At 56.1% G+C, this 20,064-nt stretch overlaps 1 protein-coding gene across 12 annotated transcripts in view; it reads left to right on the forward strand.

The window, feature by feature from the left end:
- The window catches only part of RBFOX3 (RNA binding fox-1 homolog 3), a 407,797-nt gene that overhangs the window by 10,685 nt on the left and 377,048 nt on the right, over positions 1–20,064 (forward strand). Inside the window, exon 1 of one of the 12 annotated variants that reach the window (XM_072746489.1) lies at positions 13,603–14,095. The exons of 5 other annotated variants lie outside the window; for them this stretch is intronic. The gene's annotated coding sequence lies outside the window, so the exon portion shown is untranslated. Of the gene's footprint in view, positions 1–13,602; positions 14,096–20,064 lie in introns of those variants that run through there. 6 more of the 12 variants (XM_072746485.1, XM_072746487.1, XM_072746480.1 and 3 more) reach the window with 6 other exon arrangements.

Consider the following 20,064-nt stretch of genomic DNA (forward strand, 5'->3'; position numbering starts at 1 on the left):
GGTGTTTCTTGGCATCAAAAGCCTTGTTGGCTTCATGGGGAAAGACTGGTGCCCAGGCTAGTGGTCCCACTGAGACCACGCCACCGGGCCCTTTGAGGGCACCTGGTGTTTCTGAGTGTGGGGAGGGATATGGTTTTGGGGGACTGGAGTTTATGCACAGGCCTGCTGGCCCTCTGTGCACACCTGTGTGTGTGTTGGGGGGTGATTGTGTGCAGGGATTGGGCTCTGGTCGGGGGGCTCCCCACAGAGGACGATGTGTGAGTGACATCCTGGGACCCAGAGGGAACTGGATTGCTAGTCTCCAGACTTCTAGGGAGGAGCAGGTGCTGAGAGGGGCACTGTGACACTCGGGAGGCGGGCTGGCCCAAGGTCACCCCATTGGAGAACAACCCGCCCTGAGGACAGAACCCAGACTTGTGACAGTGGTGCTCAGACGTGACACGTGCTTCCCCCTCAGAAGGTAATTAAACGTCTGGAGGCAGCTGCTGCCTTGGACGCTTACCCAAAACACTCAGAGAAGTGTGATTCAGGGACCTTGTTATCTTTAAAAAGAAGGAGAGAACCCAACCCACCCAGGCACCAAATAACAACCAACAACTCACAAACTTATTATTATTTTTTTTAACTTCCCCAAAGTTGCCATGGTTACCTGCATGTGTGGTTCCTAGGTCTCTAAGTAGATCGGCTTGGAGCAGGCGTGAAGCCCTCTGTGCTGGGCCTCCGTGGTGTGTTCACCCATCTGAAGAGCCTCTTTGTGCCCCAGGATGGAGGGAAGGGGCTGGGATACTATACAGATTTTCCAAGACCACAGAATGTGATATTCTAATGTAGCGCTTCTGAGTTACTGGAGACAGAATTTGTCTCCCACGCTAAAATAATTATAGCTGGGAGAACAGAGAATACATCATTCTGGGTCCTTAACAGCGAGGAGTGTGTGTGTGTGTGTATGTGTGAGAGAGAGAGAGTGTGCGCGTGCGTGCTTCAGCCCCTGCATAGGCTCTGGCTTCTTTGGGGAGCACACACGTGCGCCTGGCCAGGCGTGTGAGAACAGCCGCAACCCTGAGCATCCCTGCACCTGTTGCCTGCATGGCACATGCCCAGACCATGCTATCAGAATTTCTGCAGGGGATTGTTTTGAGAACCAATAGGGAAGGTGGGATAAGAGTGGACCCAGGTAGGAGAAAGAAGCCAGGCCGGGATTCCTTCCGGCCAGATTCTTCGTCTGCCCCTCAGAGAGCGGGGCCCTCGGAATGGGCAGAGGCACCTTTCTCCTATCTGCAGGCTCAGTCTCTGTGTCCAGAACACCAGCAGAAAAGGGCAGGGCCCAGGCTGTAGGTGAAGCGTTCACCCTGATGTCCTGCTTGGCTGGCGAGGTAGATGGTGAAGGCAAATGGGGGAGCTTCTGGATCCTTCCACAAGCTTCGAGGCAGAGCTGCAGCTACAGCTGTGTCCAGGGTGGGTGGACATTGGGAATGCTGGTGTACTTTCACACAGAAGACATGAAGAGCCATCCTGAGAGCCCCTCCTTATGGCTCCGTCCGTCCCTGTCTTTTTTTTTTTTTTTTTAAAGATTTTATTTATTTTTTTTCATGAGAGACACAGAGAGAAGCAGAGGCACAGGCAGAGGGAGAAGCAGGCTCCACTCAGGGAGCCCGATGTGGGACTCGATCCCAGGACCCCAGGATCACGCCCTGGGCTGAAGGCAGACAGATGCTCAGCCGCTGAGCCCCCAGGTGTCCCTCGTCCCTGTCTTCATGGCACTTCTCTGGGAGTTATAACAGCCCCGATGAGGAAGAATGAGAAATGACAGGTCCCCGTAGGTAAGTTTGCACATCTGTCTCCCCGGTCGATCGTAAATGCTTTGAAGGCAAGGACCCCGTCTCCTGCAAAGCACACGGGACAGTTATCTCCTCGTGGTAGGTTCTCAGTCGGTGTTTGTGGACTTTCTGACAGCTGGCCGGGGTGGGCCACGTGCCCCGGGCGCCCTGCATCCAGGCCCTGTTCTTTCTGTTGCTAACAGCCCCGGGGTGTCTTGCCGGTGTGGGAGGGCAGGCAGGAGGCCTGGGCCGCCTCCCGGCCATGCTGTGGGCACACGCTGTGCCCTGGGGCTGGTGGTGGTGGTAGTGGGGCTGCTGATCGGTAGGATAGCTACTGAGGTTCTTGGCCCGGACGGGAAGCGGGCCCCGGTTCTGGCCCTGGGGTTGGTTGGCAAGCGTGAGGCGGTGCCCCGCGGGTTTGGTTGGGCTGCGTATCCAGCCACATCAGCTCCCTTTCCTTCAGCCGGAGTGAACCTTGGACTGTGTGCCACCTGCTTCCCCAGAAGCAAGGGCGGCTGCCAGAGAAAACAGAATGCCTCTAAAAGTGGGGGTCTCAGATGTGCCTTCAAGCTGCCCCTCGCTGCTGGGCTTGGAGTGAGGAGTAGTTGTTGGGGAGGGAACATTCCCAGGAAGGTGCTGGACTGTTCTAGAAGATGGCAGGCCATTCTGGAAGGCAGCCTGAGACTCCTCTAGGTGCATGACCCTGGGGCTGGCTGTGTCCTTCGGAGCGCAACGTGGCCATCCACAGGGGGGTCAGCTCGTGATTATTGATGCTAATGGAAAACAGAAGTGACGTGGATAATTCAAGATGGCAGACGAATCAATATTATTTATATTTAGCTTGTGAATATGCTGCATATTTCTCTGCTGGCAGATTGGTCTTCACAATTATATTTTGCGGAATCCAAGAATCTGCTGTCCGCGGGCCAAGGGCTGCCACCTTGCTCCCCCCTAGGAGGGTTGTTGGAACACACAAGGACCCCGCGTGACTTGGCGGCAGGCGCAGAGTGAAGTGCCAGCCCATCCCGCCCAGCGCCACCCTCTCCCCGCCGTGCGGTGGGCACGCCGCCTCTCCTAGGCCGCCCGCTGCCGAGAAGCCCCTGCACGAGGGGACGGTCTACCCAGACGGTGGGTGTCGTGCCGTTGCATTAGACGAGCGTGGAAGGATGTATCCGCAGCCTGTTGTGACCGCGATGGTGGAACAGTCGTGCAGCACGGGTATATGCACACGCCCTGTCTTCACCTTGTCCACGCTCTTGCTGGGTGGGTGGCTGGGGGCTCCGGGGTCAGGGGAGGCTCAGGCCCAGTCAGAGGAGCAGGCTCCTGTGTGGGCAGAGGGGCTGCCCCAGGAGCCCGCGCGTCTGTGCCCTGGACCATGCAGAGCACCCATACCACCCGTGGGGTCTGGGGGGTGGCACGGCCCCCTCCCCCATCCCCACCTTCACTCCAGCACCTCAGCCTGGGCACCCGAGCTCTTTGGCACCAAAGTTTAAAAAAAGACCTTTGATTTCTAAGGTGCCTTACATGAGACATCGTATTGATTTAAATTTTATATTTAAACCATTGGCTGCGCTCACACTGCCCTCCCAGAGGAGCACCGTGGGGTCACATGGGCTCAGGGGCAGGAGCAGGGCCGCCAGGCTTGCTGGCTGTGCAGGACGTATGTTCCCACGGTTCGGGGGTCCCACGGCCCCAGGCCTCGGGTGGTTCTGTTCACCGTGGTGGCCCCGGGGTCCCGTGCTGCCTTGATGTAAACGCCCCACCGCTGACATGTGAGGGGGACAGGTCTTGGAGAGGGGCTGGTTGGCGACAAGGGAGAGAAGCTTCCAGAGAACCTCTCCGGGTCCATTTCATTCTCCATCCTTCCGCAGGCCCCACCCCACGTCCTCCATGTGCAGAACCTTCTAGAGTGAAAGCCTTATTCCTAGGTGCACATGCTCAGTCTTTTTAGGAGGAGTTTTTTTAGGAGGTTTTAGGAGCCATTCTGGCACATGTCAGCCTTTTCCTCTTGGACTCCTTCCACTCCCAGTGACAAGCAGTGGTGGGGAGGGACCTTGCCCAGCTATGGCACACAGTAGGTGCTTAACATTGAAAAGGGGTGTCCTTTTTTTTTTTTTTAAGATTTTATTTATTTATGAGAGACAGAGAGAGAGAGGCAGAGACGCAGGCAGAGGGAGAAGCAGGCTCCACGCAGGGAGCCCGACGTGGGACTCGATCCCGGGTCTCCAGGATCACACCCTGGGCCGAAGGCAGGCTCTAAACCGCTGAGCCACCCAGGGATCCCCAGGGGTGTCCTTTTGTCCTGAGAAGGCAGGTAGAGATAAGCTTGGTGATCCTCAGCAGTATGCCCCTCCCCTGGCCGTGGCCCCAAACCCGCCTGGGAAGGAAGGGGGAGGCCCGAAGAGGGACGGTTTGATTGACGGGTTCCCAGGTATCCACACCCACCGGTGTGCCTCTCCTCTGAGTGGGTTTGGTTTCTGTCCTAGAGCCTGCTGGTGCTGTTCCCCTGTTTCCTCTGCTGGCCCTCAGGACCGGAGCCGCCCGGCCGGAGGACACGTGCTGGGCCAGAGCAGATGACCGTCTGTCCAGGGCGGAGCCTGGATGCGTGCCTGGCGCAGGCAGCCGTCCCGTTGCTGCCCCTCCCTCCTCTTGTCACTTGACAAATCAAGACACAAAAGGAAAACTGACGCTGGTAGGAGAGGCAGTCGTATCGCAGAGTTCTCTAAAGCGGTCAGGCCACCCTGGTTCCCAGAAATTAGATTATTTAGAATTCCATCACATTAAGGGAGGATTCCTCTCCGATTCTGTCTCCCTGCCCCTTCCTCTTTCTAGCCCTCTCTCTGCCTGCCCCCCCCCCCCCCCGACCCCTCCCGGCCGATGAAAGATTTTCTGGCGGTGTCAAGGAAATGTGACCTGGTTCTGTAATAAAGAGGAGGCTTATTAGAATTAAGGCCTAACAGCGTTAAAAAGCAATCTTTGCAAGATTGAGGCCACAGGGGAATTGTAAATTCTCAGCAAAGACCTCATTGAAGGATTGGAATAAAAACTTGACATGCATGTGCGGGCGTGCACACATGAAGGGATCCTCAAAAAACAAAAGAAGCTTAGTTAAAAAAAAAGCAGGTGGGGGCAGCTAAAGAAGGGTGGGGGGGCACTCTGACCCTGGCCTGACGTGGGGATCTCCTGGGTAGCCTCGGGGCCAATGCCCCTCCTCTCTGCCAGGCTCCACAGCTATGTCTCCTGTCTGGCTGTTGGTGCTGCTCAGCAGGCTGTGGTTTGGGGGCTGTGTGGCAGGGGTGCAAGGGTGCAGGGTGGTGGGGTGTGCCCGGCTCCTTCCCGGCAGGGGGGTGGGGAGGAGCAGAGAACACAGCCTTGGAATTAAGTCCAAGGTGATGCTGCCAGTGGAGAAGCTGGGGTGCATCTACCTATTGTCGTCGTCCTTGGGGCAGCGGTGACCCCGCAGCACAGATGGGGGGTTGATAAGCCACACGCACCGATTTGTCATGGTTGTGGAGGCTGGGGGCCCAGGACCACGGTGTCAGCACATCCCGAGTCCAGTGAGGGCCTCCTGGTTCATAGACGGCCATGTTCTCCCCGCGTCCTCACAGGACTGAAGGGGTGAGGGGGCTTTCTCTGGGGTCCCTCCTATAAGGGCACTGACCTCATTCACCAGGGCTCTACCTTTGTGACCACTCACCTCCCCAAAGCCCCACCTCCTAACACTGTCATGTTGAAGGTTGGGTTTCAACTTGTGCATTTGGTGCTAGGGGGACACACACGCTTATCAGTTGGTCCTGCAGTGACAGTCTCATGGTGGGGTCCTTGACGAGCTGGTCCTCAGGGGACAGGCTGGGGGCCAGGGGTGAGCGGAGGATGAACGTCCTCCTGGAAATAGGCAACCATCTTGTTTTGGGCCTCCTGGGACCGCCTTGGGAGCGCGTGTCCCCTGGAGGCCTCTGGGCCCAGCTCCCACTGGCCATGAGTGCTCAGCTCCCCTGCATGCTGGTGGTCCCCGCCTTGACTACCCGAGCTCCTCTGCCCCCAAGCTTGTCTGGGGGTGGGGGGCGGCCCAGGCGGCTAATGGAGCAGCCACAGTGTGGAGACTTAATGCGCCCAGACAGCGCTCTGCCACTGGGGACATGGGGTGGAAATGCTACCCCGTCCCAGCCTCTCCACCTTCAAAAGGCTGGGGTCAATCCACGTGTGTCCCCAGAGGATCCCCAATGGACTGAGCCCCAGTCACCTGCAGGGTGAACAGTTCACCAATACCACATGAATACACACGCACACACTGCCCTTCTGTCCCCATCTCAGGCCCCTGATCCTGGATCAGCCCCAGACAATTCGCTTAGATCTAAACCCTGTCCCGGGGCTGTATTTCAGGGGCTCCCAGCTAGCGCAGTGACTCCACAGAATACCCAGTACTGTTGAGGCCTGGATTCAGGAGCAGGACTGAGTGGGACGGAGTGGGATGGAGTGGGATGTCGGCTTTCATTGCTTGGGGCTCACCTGGCACACAGTAGGTGCTCAACAAATATCTGTGGGCCAATGAGTCTGGACACAGGTATCCTTGCCTCTCTGATGGGTGGAGCCTGGCTGGGAGTCTTCTTTTTGGTGTCAGGAGTGGTCATGGGGATGGCATCCTTCCCCACCTCATCCCTAAGAATTCCAGAAGACAAAGTGTTGTGACTGATACTCCCAGTTGGAAGAAAAACAAAGTCCCTGGAGCAGGTGGGCTCATTCCAGCAGGAGCTCCCAAAGCCCTGGCCCCTGCTCCCATGGTGGGCATACCTCTGTGGCTGCCCGCAACAGGGACCCCGGCTCGGTGTCTCTCTTGGGTGCACAACTCATGGCAGGACTTCATCCCCAGCCCTGGATCCTTGTCCTGGGACAGCAGAGTGGGGGCATGGGGACAGCCAGGCCTGCATGATGCCACCGTGTCCTGAAAATTCACCTGGCGGAAGGACAGGGGACACCTCTCTCCTTCCAGGAGCCCAGAAATGCCTTTGGAAATGTCTTGTCTTCAGAAGCTGGCCAAGGCCTACATTGTGCCTCTGGGAGGTGGGACCCCGGGGATTTCTGGCAAGTTGCCCCCCTGCCTTGAGCACTTCTTCTCATCAGAGGTTCACTGGAGATTTCCGTTAAGTTTGGGGTGGGGTCTGTACTAGTCCCCCTCTGTGGCCTGGGTCATGGCAAGAACCTCTCTCCCAGGGCCAGGTGGGTGTCCCTGTGTCCACCTTTCCCTTGTGGTGAGCAAGGGGCCTTCTGGATGCCCGGGAACAGAGATGAAGCATCCAGGTGAGACAGGTGCTAGGTCCTGTTACCTAGGGTTCACCATGGGTGCTGCGTGCGTGAAGTGACCTTCATCAGTATCTTTGACCTTCACTTTTCCTTCCTGGCGGAGCCAGCTCCGTTCGCCTGGCGGGATGAGGTGGCCTGCCTTAGCCCCACAGGGCCACCAGGGAAGGCAGTTTGCAGTTCAGGCGGGCACAGAAAACATCCGAGGGGGTTGGGAAGGAAGTAACAGTCCCAAACTTGGCAACAAATTGATGGCAATTTTTGGAAGCTTATCTGTGTGAGGAGCGCTCTGCAGGAATATTCATTTGCCTCTTAAACAAAGGGCAATTATGTGCAATCCTGTGCTTTTGTGGGTTTCCCAAGAAGGACTCGGTGGAGTCTCCTTTACAGTCTGAGTGTGTGGCTGTCCCTGCCCGGGGCCTGTCACCTGGGGTCCTCATCCCGGCTCAGGGATCAGGACGGTGAGTGAGGGGTATGTGTGCTGGGGGCAGCGCCGGGGGAGGGGAAGGAGACAGGGCTGGGGGGGGAGGTGGGGCAGATGGAAGGGAGGAGGAAGCAGCCCCAGATGCAGGGGTTCTCTCTGGGGGCCCCACAGTCCAGGGACTGCTGTGCCCCCCACCCACCTTTCAGGCAATGCACAGGGAGAGGGTGCCCTGCTAGAGGTGGGAGGCACTTTTCCTGTGGCCCCCTTCCTTCTCTTCCTCCTCGTTCTTCCTTCCTTTTTTCCCCCCAATCTGATGACTTCATTCCCCCCAAAAGCTGTCATTTTACATAAACCTCTCACTGAGGCACAATCCATTCTTACTGCCAAAATCTCCATATCAAACACTGGTGTCCCCCATGGAACTGACCGCTGTCCCCACCTGGCGCTGGGCCTCAGGCCTGGAAAGGTAGCCGCTCCCGTGCGGGGTCATGCAGGGACTGAGCAGGCCCAGCAGCCTGTCCGGGCAGAAGGCCCCCTTGTGGGCCATCCCTGGCTCCTTCCTCTGGCTCTGACAGCTGCGTGCGGCTCGCGGGCCCTCCCAGGGGAGCGCCGGACCCTGGCTGGAGGGAAGAATTGTGTCCCCTCAAAAAGTCCAATGGAGTCCCAACCCCTAGGACCTCAGAACGTGGCTTTCTTCGGAAACGGTGCTCACGGGGATGCAGCTAAAATGAAGTCATCACGATCTGATAGGACTGGTGCCCTTATCAGAAGGGGACATTTGGGCTCCATGTGCATACAGGGGAGCCGATGGGAGGGCAGAGTGGGGAGGGTGTGTTTGGGGGCGGGCAGCGCCCCCTGGACTTCCTGCTCCAGACTGCGGGTGTAGACTCCTGGCATCTTTAGCCCCACGCTGTGTGCTGCGTTGTTAGGGCTGCCCCAGGACACTCAGCCAGCTTGGGGGCCACCAGGCTCAGGCCTGGGTTTCGGGGCAGAGTCCTGGGCAGGCCCTTCTCTTCTGGGGGAAATGAACGGAACAGCAACAGCGGGGTGGGGTGGGGGTGGAGCAGAGCCTGCAGATGGCTTCCTAATTTAGGGCCGGTTGATAAACCCATCAGCTATTACTTATTTTCCTGACTGGGAAGGCCTGGTGCTCGTCCCTGGGAGCAGCCCGAGGGTTTTGCACGGAGCTGCCTTGGAGGATCTTCAGTCCAGCGGGTGGGATGGAGCCCCGGAGGTCTATCTTGCAGTGAGCTTTCGGGGCGGGGGTGGGGGTGGGGTGGGGGGAGTAAGAGGCCCGTTGCCAAGGGGAAGAGAACACCCAGGAGAAAGTGCCCGCCATGGGGCCTGGGCTCAAGGGCCAGATCGGGACGCCTTCCCCACCACCCCACCACTTAGAAACTCGCGCTCGTGCCTTAAGACCCAGCTCAGATGTCCCTTCCTTCCATGGTGCAGTCCTGCCCCCATTCCTCCAGCCGCACCTTCATCTGTTCTCCCGCAGCCCCTGCCCTGCCTCCAAGAGGGTCCTGTTCTTTCTCTGGGTGCGCAGAGCCTCTCTTCTGTGGTCACAAATTTTCAAGGTTGTGGTCCCTGGACCCCCTGCATCTGAAACACTGTGTTTCTTGAAAAAAAAAAAATGCAGTTTCCAGGCCAGACTCTACCCTGGGCCAACAGAGTCCAAGGTCACCAGCCATGGAGGAGGTCCGGAAGCAGAGCTGAGCATGGAGGGTGGGGTGAGGTGGCTTTTGGCGGGGACGTGGGGGGTGGGGGGGTGCTTCTGAGCTGTTGCTCTTGGCTGCTGCTTGTGGAAGAGAGTTTCACACCGGCCCTCTGATGATTTCTATAGTCCTGGGTGGGGGTTGGGGGGGGCGCCCTGGCTCGGCAGCCCTGCAGATTGGTGGATGATGCTGTGTTCTCCTGGTCATGATGCTGCGGTGACTAACCCCCTTCCCGCCCCGAACAGAACGATTGGCCCATTAATGCGGTCGGTAGATCAGATGGTTTTACGTTAGGATTAAAAAAGCAGAACCCCTGCAGGTGCCTCTTGCAAAGAACTATAGGGTAGAGGTCTTGGGATCGGGCTGTCACTGACGTGCTGTGTAGCGTCACACACCTCTCGCCCTCCACCCCTCACAAGGATGATCTGAGGACCACAGACAACCGTGTGTGTGGGCAGGGGCGCCACACAGTGACTCATGATGTTAGCACTATGCTCTTCTCCTCATGCTGCTTCCACACTCTTGGGGTTGGGGGAGGGTCTTGGGGAATCGGGGCACTGAAGGGTGGGTGTTCTGGGGCTCTGTTGTCCGTCTTTCTGCCTTGCATGCACCTGCCACAGAATCTTTGGGGCCGGCCAGTTGTTGAGTTGATTTCAAACGGCCTTGCCAGGACCAGCTTCTCCATCTGCAGCAGCAAAAGGAATTTTTTTTTTTTTAACCTCCAGCATGGAATTTTCCCAGTTATTTTAAATAAGTTTCATTTATTTGTGCTTGGCATTCAGATAAGAATTACCAGCCTCGCACAGATGCAAATTCAGAGTCATAAAAGGAATATTGACAGCAATTGCAACCACATCACCATCTCTCATGCGATCAAATGCCCTGGCTGCCGTCAGAGCAAAATGGAGCATTTGAAAAGCGGCAAGAGAACACACTCTCCAACAAACAAAACAAGCCTCTCCGGAGAAACCCGGGACAAGATGCTTCTGAGAACTCTGCAGGGGCCATCCAAGTGGCTCCTTACGTTTCTGATGGAAAATGTGTTAAAAGAAAAATTTAAAGCAAAGATCTCACCGAGTAAATCAATTCTAAACTCTGCCAGAGTGGATTTAGCTGCAGGTCTCCATTGGGTTTTATCCAGTGCGGAGAAGCGGGATGACGTTGTGGGGCATCTCCCCCACGCTGTTAGGGGGGAAGTGTGTATCAGTTAGCTACTGTTGCATAACAAACAAGTCCCCAAACTCAGCAGTATGGAATGACGGTTGTTTCTTCTTGCTCATGAATGTTGTGAGTCAGCTGGGCACTTGTGCTGATCTCAGCCCGGCTCACTCATGCAACTGTGGTCAGCTGGCGAGTGGGCTGGAGGCCGGCGAGACTGACCACTGGTTCCTACCTCATGTGGGTTTTCGTCCCCCGGGAGGCTAGCTCAGGCTGTGTTGCAGGCAGAAAGTGGACGTGAGCATAGCCTTTGGAGGCAGGTGTCTTTTGGCCAAAGTGTCAGGAGACCAGTCCTGATTCCAGGGGTGAAGAAATAGACCCGTGTCTTTGTGAGAGGGGCTGTAAGGTCCCATGGCAAAGGGGGTGTCCACCTGGAGGTGTGAGCAGTCGGGGCACTTCTGTAATCAGTCTGCATGGGGTGGCCCTGGGGCTGGGAATCAGCCCAGTCTTGAAGGCAGGGCTTGGGGTATGGGAAGGCTGGTCTGCATGTGGGCTTTGGGGTTTGGTCATGGGGGGTCAGGGTCAGCGCCGCCGAGACGCATGGATGCTCAGTTTGGAGGATCGGATCCTTGTTCCCTGCTCAGCCCTCCACTGAACCTGCCCTGACATCAGTGCTCCCTTCTCGGGGCCCACTGCCCTCGCCTGTCCACACCACGCTTGCTTCCCCAGCTTGTCCCCTGTTGGGGGTTCCTTGTGCCATAACCCTCTCCCCCTGCTGTCCCTGTGCTGAGATCTCGACTGTGCCAGCTCAGCAGCCACCACACCATGGGGTCCTCTCCTGCGTTACGTCTGAATGCCTGGGCCTTTTCCTGTACCCTCTCCAGATTTGACCAGTCCAAACGTGGAGGCCTCTGCCCAGACCTGGTCCTCTCCATTTTCGATGATGGCAGCTCTGTACCCCCTTCCCCATTCGTACAGGCCAGCAGCCTACAACTTACCCATCATCTCTCTCTTTCCAGTTCTGTTTGCTTCTCCCCTTTCCCACAGAACAGCCTCCTAGAGCCTTGGCTGTGTCCATCGCCTCCCACCTGCCTCCACAGGCTTTGGCTACAGAGTGGGAAGTGGATTGGGGGTGGGGTGGGCAGAGCATCTTTGAAAAATGCAAATCTGATCATACTGATTCATGGCTTACATGCTTTAATGGCTTCCCACTGTTCTCAGGATAAAGATGGAAATCCGTAGAGGCTTCTTGTGGCTGACCTCAGCAGCCACTCCAGGAGCCACCCTGCCTCCTCGTCTTGCGGTTCCTCAGAAAGTTGCCTCAGGGCCTTTGCACAGATGGTTCCCTCTGCTTGGAGTGTTCACCTTCCTCTCTGTCCCTTTACCTTGTCACTAGTCCCAACCCAGTCTTGCAATGTCACCTCCTTAAGGAAGCATTCCTCAACTGCCCCCACCCAGGGGTCCCAGTTAGCTTTTCCCAAACCCCTTATAGGTCCCCTTGTAGCTCTGACTGCAGCAGCAATGCAGTCACTGCAGTGCATTATTTGATATCCATCTGCCCTCTGTAAATCCAGGGGTCTTAGTCTTCACTGTGTCTCCAGACCCCCGGCTGGGGCCTGCTCCCGAAGGGCTCAGCAGTTGGTTGAGGTCAGTGAATGAATGTGTCAGGGAAGCTCAGTGGGTCCCAAAACAAGCCAGTGAGGTACACATCACTGACCCTGCTTGACAGGAAGGAAACTGAGGCCCAGGAGGCCAGGGTCACAGGAAGAGGAAGTGGTGTTGGATCTCCTCTGATGGCAGCTGGAGGCGGGGGAGTCTAAAGGCACAGGGTCCCTCTAGATCACTGGTCTTTGGTGGGTGTTAGGAACCAGGGTGTTTGCAGCCGGTGTGACCACAGCTGTGCAAATAGCAGTATGAGGTGATGGGGTGAGCCACAGGTAGAGGTCCTGTGCCGAGAGAAGGGTGGAATGATCCACCAGTCGGTCAGCATTACAAGCTAAGCCAGTCATACACCAGCCACTTATCCCTCAGCTTTCCAGAAGAAATGTGTATAGGTTTGTGTCACTTTATGATTATTTAAAAATGTATCTTTTCTTAAAAAAATTTTATTTATTTCTTCATAGAGACACACACACACACAGAAGTAGAGACACAGGCAGAGGGAGAAGCAGGCTCCATGCAGAGAGCCAGATGTGGGACTCGATCCCGGGTCTCCAGGATCATGCCCCAAGCTGCAGGCAGCGCTAAACCACTGTGCCACTGGGGCTGCCAATTATGATTATTTTTGAAGCCGGCTCCATGCTCAGCGTGGACCCGTGTGCAAGACTTGAACTCACAACTCTGAAATTGAGACCTGAGCTGAAATCAAGAGTAGGACACTGAACTACCTGAGCCACCCAGGCGCCCCTACGATTATTAGGAACTTCCTTTCCCATAGATGTTATGGATTCAGGTGACACCTTAGCAAACAGTCTCCATTGAGGATGTGGGAAAAGCTTGTCAGTGTGCAGCGTTTTTGGTCCAGAGAGGGCCCCAGGATGGCTGACGTGTCCTAGCCTTCACCTAGTGCATCCAGGGAAGGGGACAGTCCTGTGTGCACACAGCCCGAGTGAGCCACCTCCCTGACTATGGCCACGCAGAGGAGGAAAGGCAAGTATCGGAAGCCCAGGGGGCCTCAGGCTGGGGAAGGGAGTGCTGTGTTCACACAGCTTGCTGTGTACCTGGCCATCTGCCTGCTTGGCATCCCCAACTAACCAGGAGTTATCTGAGGATAGGACTTGTGCCTGGCACTCCCCAAGGCTGGTATGGTTACAGAGCTTCTGATTTCCCTGGGCTTTGTGGTTGCTCTGGCATTGCCGAAATCCCTGGTGGGTGGGGGAGACGAGAGGGGAGCGCAGCAAGTGGCCCATTCTGTTGGACGAGTTCCCACACCATCCCCCTGCCCACAAACCCTCTCCAACCATTCGCCTCCTGCCCACTGGCAAGCCAGCCAGTTCCCAGTCCCAGGAAGTGAGGACACTCTGGGGCCAGGTGGAGGGGCAGCAGGATCCCGAGCTGAACGGATGCTTATTTTTAGGAGCTTGTGGGCACTGCCGCCCATGCTGGGTCTACACAGCGGTCCCTGCAGATCCATCCCCTGTGGCAGCGGTCCAGAGCCACCCTCGTGCCAGGGGGACCTACGCTGGCCATCAGAGCTTTGACACAAAGGGTTCTTCGGCACAACGCTGCTTTGGTCCAGAGAGCACTATCCTCCAGTCTCCCTGGGGCCGGTCTCCCCCTGCCTTTCCCCAGCCCCCGCCTCCCCTTCTCTGGGTTTCCAGGGAGGAGGCGGGTTGACCAGCTGCTGCAGGAGCGGGAGCCAACTCTGAAACAGGCAGAAATGATAAGCCACAAGATGTGTGCGCCGGCAAGGGGGATCTTAATTGGCAAACCACGTGCCTATCGCTTTTGACACTGTGCTTTTGGAAACTTTTGCCTCTTACCACTGGACCTTGGCACTCGACATACAAGAGGTCTTTCTCCGCCACCACCCCCCCGTGCCGCTATGTAATAACATTAAAATGGTTTTTAGTTGAGTTCATTGCTTCAAGTTTGATGATAAGTAAGTCATCAGCTCAAAGACCGTCTCGGACGGTGCTCCTTGTCCCTGGAGGACATTTTCTTGCCCTGCTGCGTCCACTCAGGTAGGTCACCTTCTTCCGTCTTCGGGGTCCTGCTGCTTCCCTGCTGAGGGAACCCTAGGTAGAACCTAGTCTCTTCGGCACCCTACATGCTACTAGGTTCCCACATGTGTTTCTCATTTCCTGCTTTTCTGTTGGGAAGTCCAACTTTGGGGGAGTTTAAATCCTGGGAGTGGGAAGACGGACATTTTCTGCACTAGCTCCCAATGGCCTCATCAAATCAAGGTCATCTCTTAGGTGTTGAGTCTGAAGCTGCCATGGGGCCTGGGATGGGACCTTCCAGTCGGAAGGTTCTGCTGGTGTGTGGGTTCTACAGGCTTGAATTCCCCTCCATGCTCTTCAGGCCTGTGGGGCCTGGATTGGGGCTTCCATGAACCCCATTTTAATGATGGGGAAGTGGGTGCTTGGATGATCACAGTGTCCATCCTCTCCTCCATCCCCACCCCCACCTCACCCCACCTCCTTCTCCACCCCACCCCCATCCCCATCCACACCCATACCCCTACCTCCATCTCCACCTCACCTCCAGCTCCACCTCATCTCCATCTGTACCCCCACCTCCATCTCCACCCCACCTCCCTCCCCATCCCCACCTCATCTCCCTTCCCATCCCTACTCTACCCCCATCTGCACTCCTACCTCCATCTCCACCTCACCTCCATTTGCACCCCCACCTCCACCCCCACCCCACCTCTATCCATACTCCTACCTCATCTCCATCTGCACCCACAAACTCCATCCCCACCCCACCCCCATCTCGACTCCCACCTCCCTCCGCATCCCCATGCCACCTCCATCCCCACCCCCTCCTCACCTCCATCCCTACCCCATCCATATCTATATAATTTATAATCTGTATCATTATCATTATCCATATCAAGAGATTTATTTTAGGACTTTGCCCACTTGATTTTGGAGGCTGGCAACTCTGAAGTTTCTCATGGTTGAGCCATGGGGCTGGAGGGGCTCCTCTCTTTCCCAGAATCTGGAAGTGACCTCACCTCATCTTGGCCTGAAGACGAGGCACCTCAGTTCTGCAGGCTTTAGCCTCATTTAGACTTGTCTTTTTCGAAGGGTGAGTGATGGAGACACATAACACTCTTTTCTTTCTTTTTCTGGTGCAACTCAGCCCGGTTCTCTAAGCTGAAGTCAGTAATACCTTCTAAAAAGTAAATCTGATTGTGTTACTCCTGCATTCCAAGCCTCTCCAGGGGCTCCCACAGCTTTGGGAAAATGGCTGGAGCTCCACAAGGCCCCCCTCCCCGCCAGGCCCCCCTCCCCGCCTGGCCCCCCCACATCCTCTGCACCTCAAGCTTCTTCCCTGCATTTCTGAGACTCCAGCTCCCTGTCCTCCTGGGCCGGCACCTTGCCCTTGCAGCCTCAGGGCTCTGCCGACCTGGTTCCCTTTGTCCCCAGCCCTGTTCTGGCATGCTGTCACCCCAACATCTACTCATTCAGAATGTGGGACTTAAGACCCCTTCCCAGAGTCCTCAGGGCACTCCATCCCTGTCCTCTGCATATCTTCCACAGCCACATGCGACAACGAAGAGCTTGGTGCGCTGTTTAAAGAACCACAGTTTCCCATTAGAGCAGCAGATCTTGACCCAGGTGCTTTCAGAATCCCGGTCAAGCAGGCCGCGACCTCAGCCAATAGGTCAGAACCTCTGTGGGCGGGATCTGGGTTTTCAGAACCCCTCAGGAGCTGCCAGGATGCAAAGTTGGCGACTAGCACGCTACTCAGAGCGTGGTCCTCAGGCCCCCGCATCCGTCCATCTGAGAGCTGGCCAGAGATGCAGAATCTGAGCCCCGCCCCAGGTTGCCGACTCAGAATCTGCTCCTTAACAAGATCCCTGTGTGGTTTTGGGGACACACTGCAGTTTGAGAAGGACTCAGCTGGCCAGCCCAGGAGGCTGGAGCCTCCCCCATCTTGCTCACCACCGTTAGCCCAGCACCCGCATAGTAGCTGCTCAGGAAATTACTGTTAAAGGAACACGGGAATGATTTTAAACAACCTTCTGATGCCTCCTTTTGGATCGCTCTCTTGCTCATTCTGTTCCCTGGAACCCTATACGTATTTCATGGGCAGCAGGTCCCCGGGGGGCCCGCACCCTTTCCTCGGGAGCTGGAGTGGCTGGAGCTGGTGTTTCTTTTCTCTGCCTGGTTTCCCACCCCCGCAGTCTTGTTTGTTCCTAGAGAATGTTGTCCTTGGCCCCCGGGGGGAGGAGATGCTGCCTTTCTCCAGCTGGTGCACATTCCCCTTCATTCTGCTTTGGCTTCTCCTGCTGGCAGATTCATAAAGAAAACCAGAACCAGGGTGGGGATAGGAGTCAGGTGATGCGGGGGGGAGGGGAGAGGGAAGGAACATTCCAGAGGAAGATGGGAAGGCGGAAATAATCACTTAGACTTGAGGTGAGGTTTCTGAACACATCCAGGCTGAATCATTGCTTTGGAAAATCCCAGATGTGGTCCTCTCTCCAGCAGCCATTCACACGGGGTGGCCACAGCTGTGGGAGCACAAGAAGCCGGCCCGTTAAAGGGACAGGTGCCTGTTCTGGCCCGCTGGGGGAGGAGCCCTGTCCTCCCGCTTGCTGCTAGGAGCATGAAAGGCCTCTCTGCCCTGGCTGGGCTGCAAGAGGCTCTTGGATGCGTCCAAGCTTCAGGCCATACCTTGGCCCCCCATTGCTCCCAGGCAGGTGTGTGGCCCGCAGCATCCCACCAGCCAGGCCTCCCCTGCCTTTCTTTATTCGAGGCCTTTGTCTCTCTCTCTCCTTTTCATCTGTCTGGGGGAGTAGGAAATACTTGGGGCATCTCTGCTTCCTGTCCTAGAGCTCCTTATGGCCCTCTGGGAGGGAGGGTGAGCTCCAGGGTGGCCTGGCCCGGCTTGCCCTCCAAGACCCTACAGTGGAGAGGAGTCAGAGAGAAGGGGGAAGTGGCCCTGGCATGGTGGGGGAAGAGGCCACACGCCATGGGGGTGAAGGGTGCCACATAAAATCCAGGATGCCTAGGCAAACTTGATTTTCAGATAAATACTATTTTGAATAAGTGTATCCCAGGGGCACCTGGGTGGCACAGTCGGTTATGTGTCTGGCCCCCAGTTTCAGCTCGTGATCTTGGGGTCATGAGATCGAGCCCCACCTTGGGCTCTGTGCTCCACGGAAAGTCTGCTTGAGGTTCTCTCTCTCCCTCTCTTCTCCCCTCTGCATGCTCTCTCTCTAAAATAAATAAATCTTAAAAAAATAGAAAGGAGTAAGTATATCCCAAGTATTGCCAGTGTTGTATGGGACATACTTCCTCTAAAGGTGTTTTATTTTGTGTATGTATATGTGTATGTCCGGAGTTCAAATTCAGCTGGCCGTGTTGTGTTTTCATTGGCTGTGTTGGCTCCTTGACACGGGTGGACAGTACTGTTGGTGAGGCAGCCGCACTGTTGGTAAGCTTTCTGCTCTCCTCCATCCCTTCCTTGTCCCAGGCCTTGGAGCTGACCTAGGGAGGGGCGCCAGAAACCCCCATGTCTGGAAACTGCTGCAGGCGATAGAGAAGACAGGTTGACGTCCCTCATCCCTTGTTAACTCTTAAGACAACGAGCAGACATTAGAGCGCTGGGCACCTACTCAAGACTGCCTCCTGACAGGAGGGTCCCTGGCTGCCGGGGTTTTGAGCTTGATTCAGCCCCATCCCTGCCAGACCCCATCCCAGCCTCCCTGACGTGGCTGAGTGCCTTCAGGGACCCCAAGAAGGGGTGGTGGGCATGCCACAGGTTGGAGGGGCCCGTGTGAGGGCCAATGGGAGTGAAGTCGGCCTCTGTGCTCCAAGAGGTATTTGATGGATTAAATTAAGGACTGAAGCAAGTAGCAGATATGACCAAATGTGCTTTGCCCAAAAAGCACTCTTTGGAGGGAAGAATGGGCTGGAGGTGTGGAGATGGATGCAGATGTCATTGTCAACACTGGATCTTTGGTTCTGGCTCATAGTAGCTGTTGAGTAAATGGCTATTGGAAGAACAAGCTGTAGACACTGGGCTGCATGCTGCTTTCCTGGAGGGGTGGCCACACGGTCTCTGCTCCCCGCCCCCCCCGGCTGGGACGCTGCCCTTGGGGTGCAGGCCTGGGCGCTCATTCTGTCCCTGGGAGATGGGAGTGAGGGCTTTCCACTCTCCCCAGGCCTCTGTGAGTTTTGGTTCCTCTTGGGGGAGATGGGGCCAGGCCACCCGGGGAGCAAGGGGTCTTTGGGCTGGACTGCTAGGGGCCAGAGGAAGGCCCTGGGCCCTGCAAGCGTGTCCACACACCTCCATCCTTGACTGTGTTTCCTGAACCCCAATTAAGCAACAGCTTTCACCTGACAACAGGCAGCAAGAGAAAATGCAGTGCTATTTGGGCAGCCCAGAAATATAGATCACAAATTTAAGACTCCAGGCATAATACAACCTGATAGAGTTATTCGAATACACTTTAGGTTCAGTCAGAGTTTCTGAGATGGACAAGGAAGCAGGGAAGCCCAAAACGGGATGAGAAGCACCTGCTATGTGATATAAATGAAGGTGTCTGGCCAGTGAGGGAGACGACCTCAGACCAGCAGGCTGGGGGGTGCTGAGGCCACGCAGCGGGGCCGATGGAGCCAGTTCCTCAGTGAGGACCACAGTTTGCCTTTGGTCCCGAGACAGGCACCTATGGTACTGTTTTTCCTGTTTTGGGATGAGTATTTAGAAACCACAGTGCCAATCACTTTAGAGAACTCAGAGATGCCAGGACACCCCCGGGATTCCTTAAGAATCTGGGATACCTGATGCCACCAGACCATCAGTCCAGAAGGTAAGATGGCAGTAATGGGAAGCATCCTTTTGGCGGGTCCATGACCTGGGCCCGGGCAGGGATGTGGAACAGCATTACAATAACCACCAAGTAGCTTAACTTCATCATAGCACTCCTGGCTCTGTTCCCTCCCCCTGCTTCTGTTTTATAGAAAATTCCTCTCCTCCCCACCCCACACCCCCACTGGGCCCCCTCCTGGTCTATCAGCCAGAGTCTCTTATCTGCGATTTACAGGTTTCTCCATCCTTCCTAAGACATAACATTCTATTTTTTTAAAAGCAGCCCACGCTCCTGCAAGCCACACAAAGCAGCCAGGCCCACAGGCAGGCCCACTCCTGGGGAGCAGTGAGGCATACCCCAGGGGTGCCCAGTCCTGGCTGATCCCCAGAGCCATCTGAGAGCCCAGGACCAGAACAGACTGCAGGGCTCCATCCTTGTCTGTGGGGGCAGGGTCCTGGGTGGAGCATGGGAAGTGCCACTTTGAAAATGCTGTCTAGGTGGGTTCTGAGGGGCAGGAGGGCTTGGAAGCCAGCGGCAGTCATTGCTGTTGGCGGAAACATCATTCACACAGAAAACTTGAGATGCAGGAAGTTCTGACGACTCAGAAATTTTTAAACTGCCTGTGCCAGTCATTTAGGGGAAAGAGGGGTCAAGGAGTGGGGTTGTAATGGTGTCTCTCCATCCATCCATCCATCCACCCACCCACCCATCCTTCTACCCATACACCCTTATATCCCTCCCTCCCTTCCCTCCTCCCCCATCCCTCTATCAATCCACCCACCCTTCCTTCCCTCCCTCCCTCCCTCTTCCATCCATCCATCTACTCTTTCATCTATTTTCCTTCCTTCCATCCATTCATCCATCCATCCCTCCACCCTTCTGTCCTTCCCTCCCTCCATCTGTCTACCCATCTACCCTTCCCTCCCTCCCTCCCTCCCTCCATCCACCCTTCCTTCCATCCATCCCTCCCTCCTTCACTTCCTCCCTCCCTCCATCCTTCCATGCATCCACTCTTCCTTCCATTCATCCATCCCTCCCTCCATCTGCCCTTCCCTCCCTCCCTCTCCGCCCTCCATCCATCCATTTCAACATCCTTAGAAGTTCACCTTGGACATCAGAATTTCGTACATCTGGCACAGTGTTTGCAGCAGGCACCCCTAAGGC

Source organism: Vulpes vulpes, chromosome 2, assembly GCF_048418805.1.
Source record: "Vulpes vulpes isolate BD-2025 chromosome 2, VulVul3, whole genome shotgun sequence".
NCBI lineage: Eukaryota > Metazoa > Chordata > Mammalia > Carnivora > Canidae > Vulpes > Vulpes vulpes.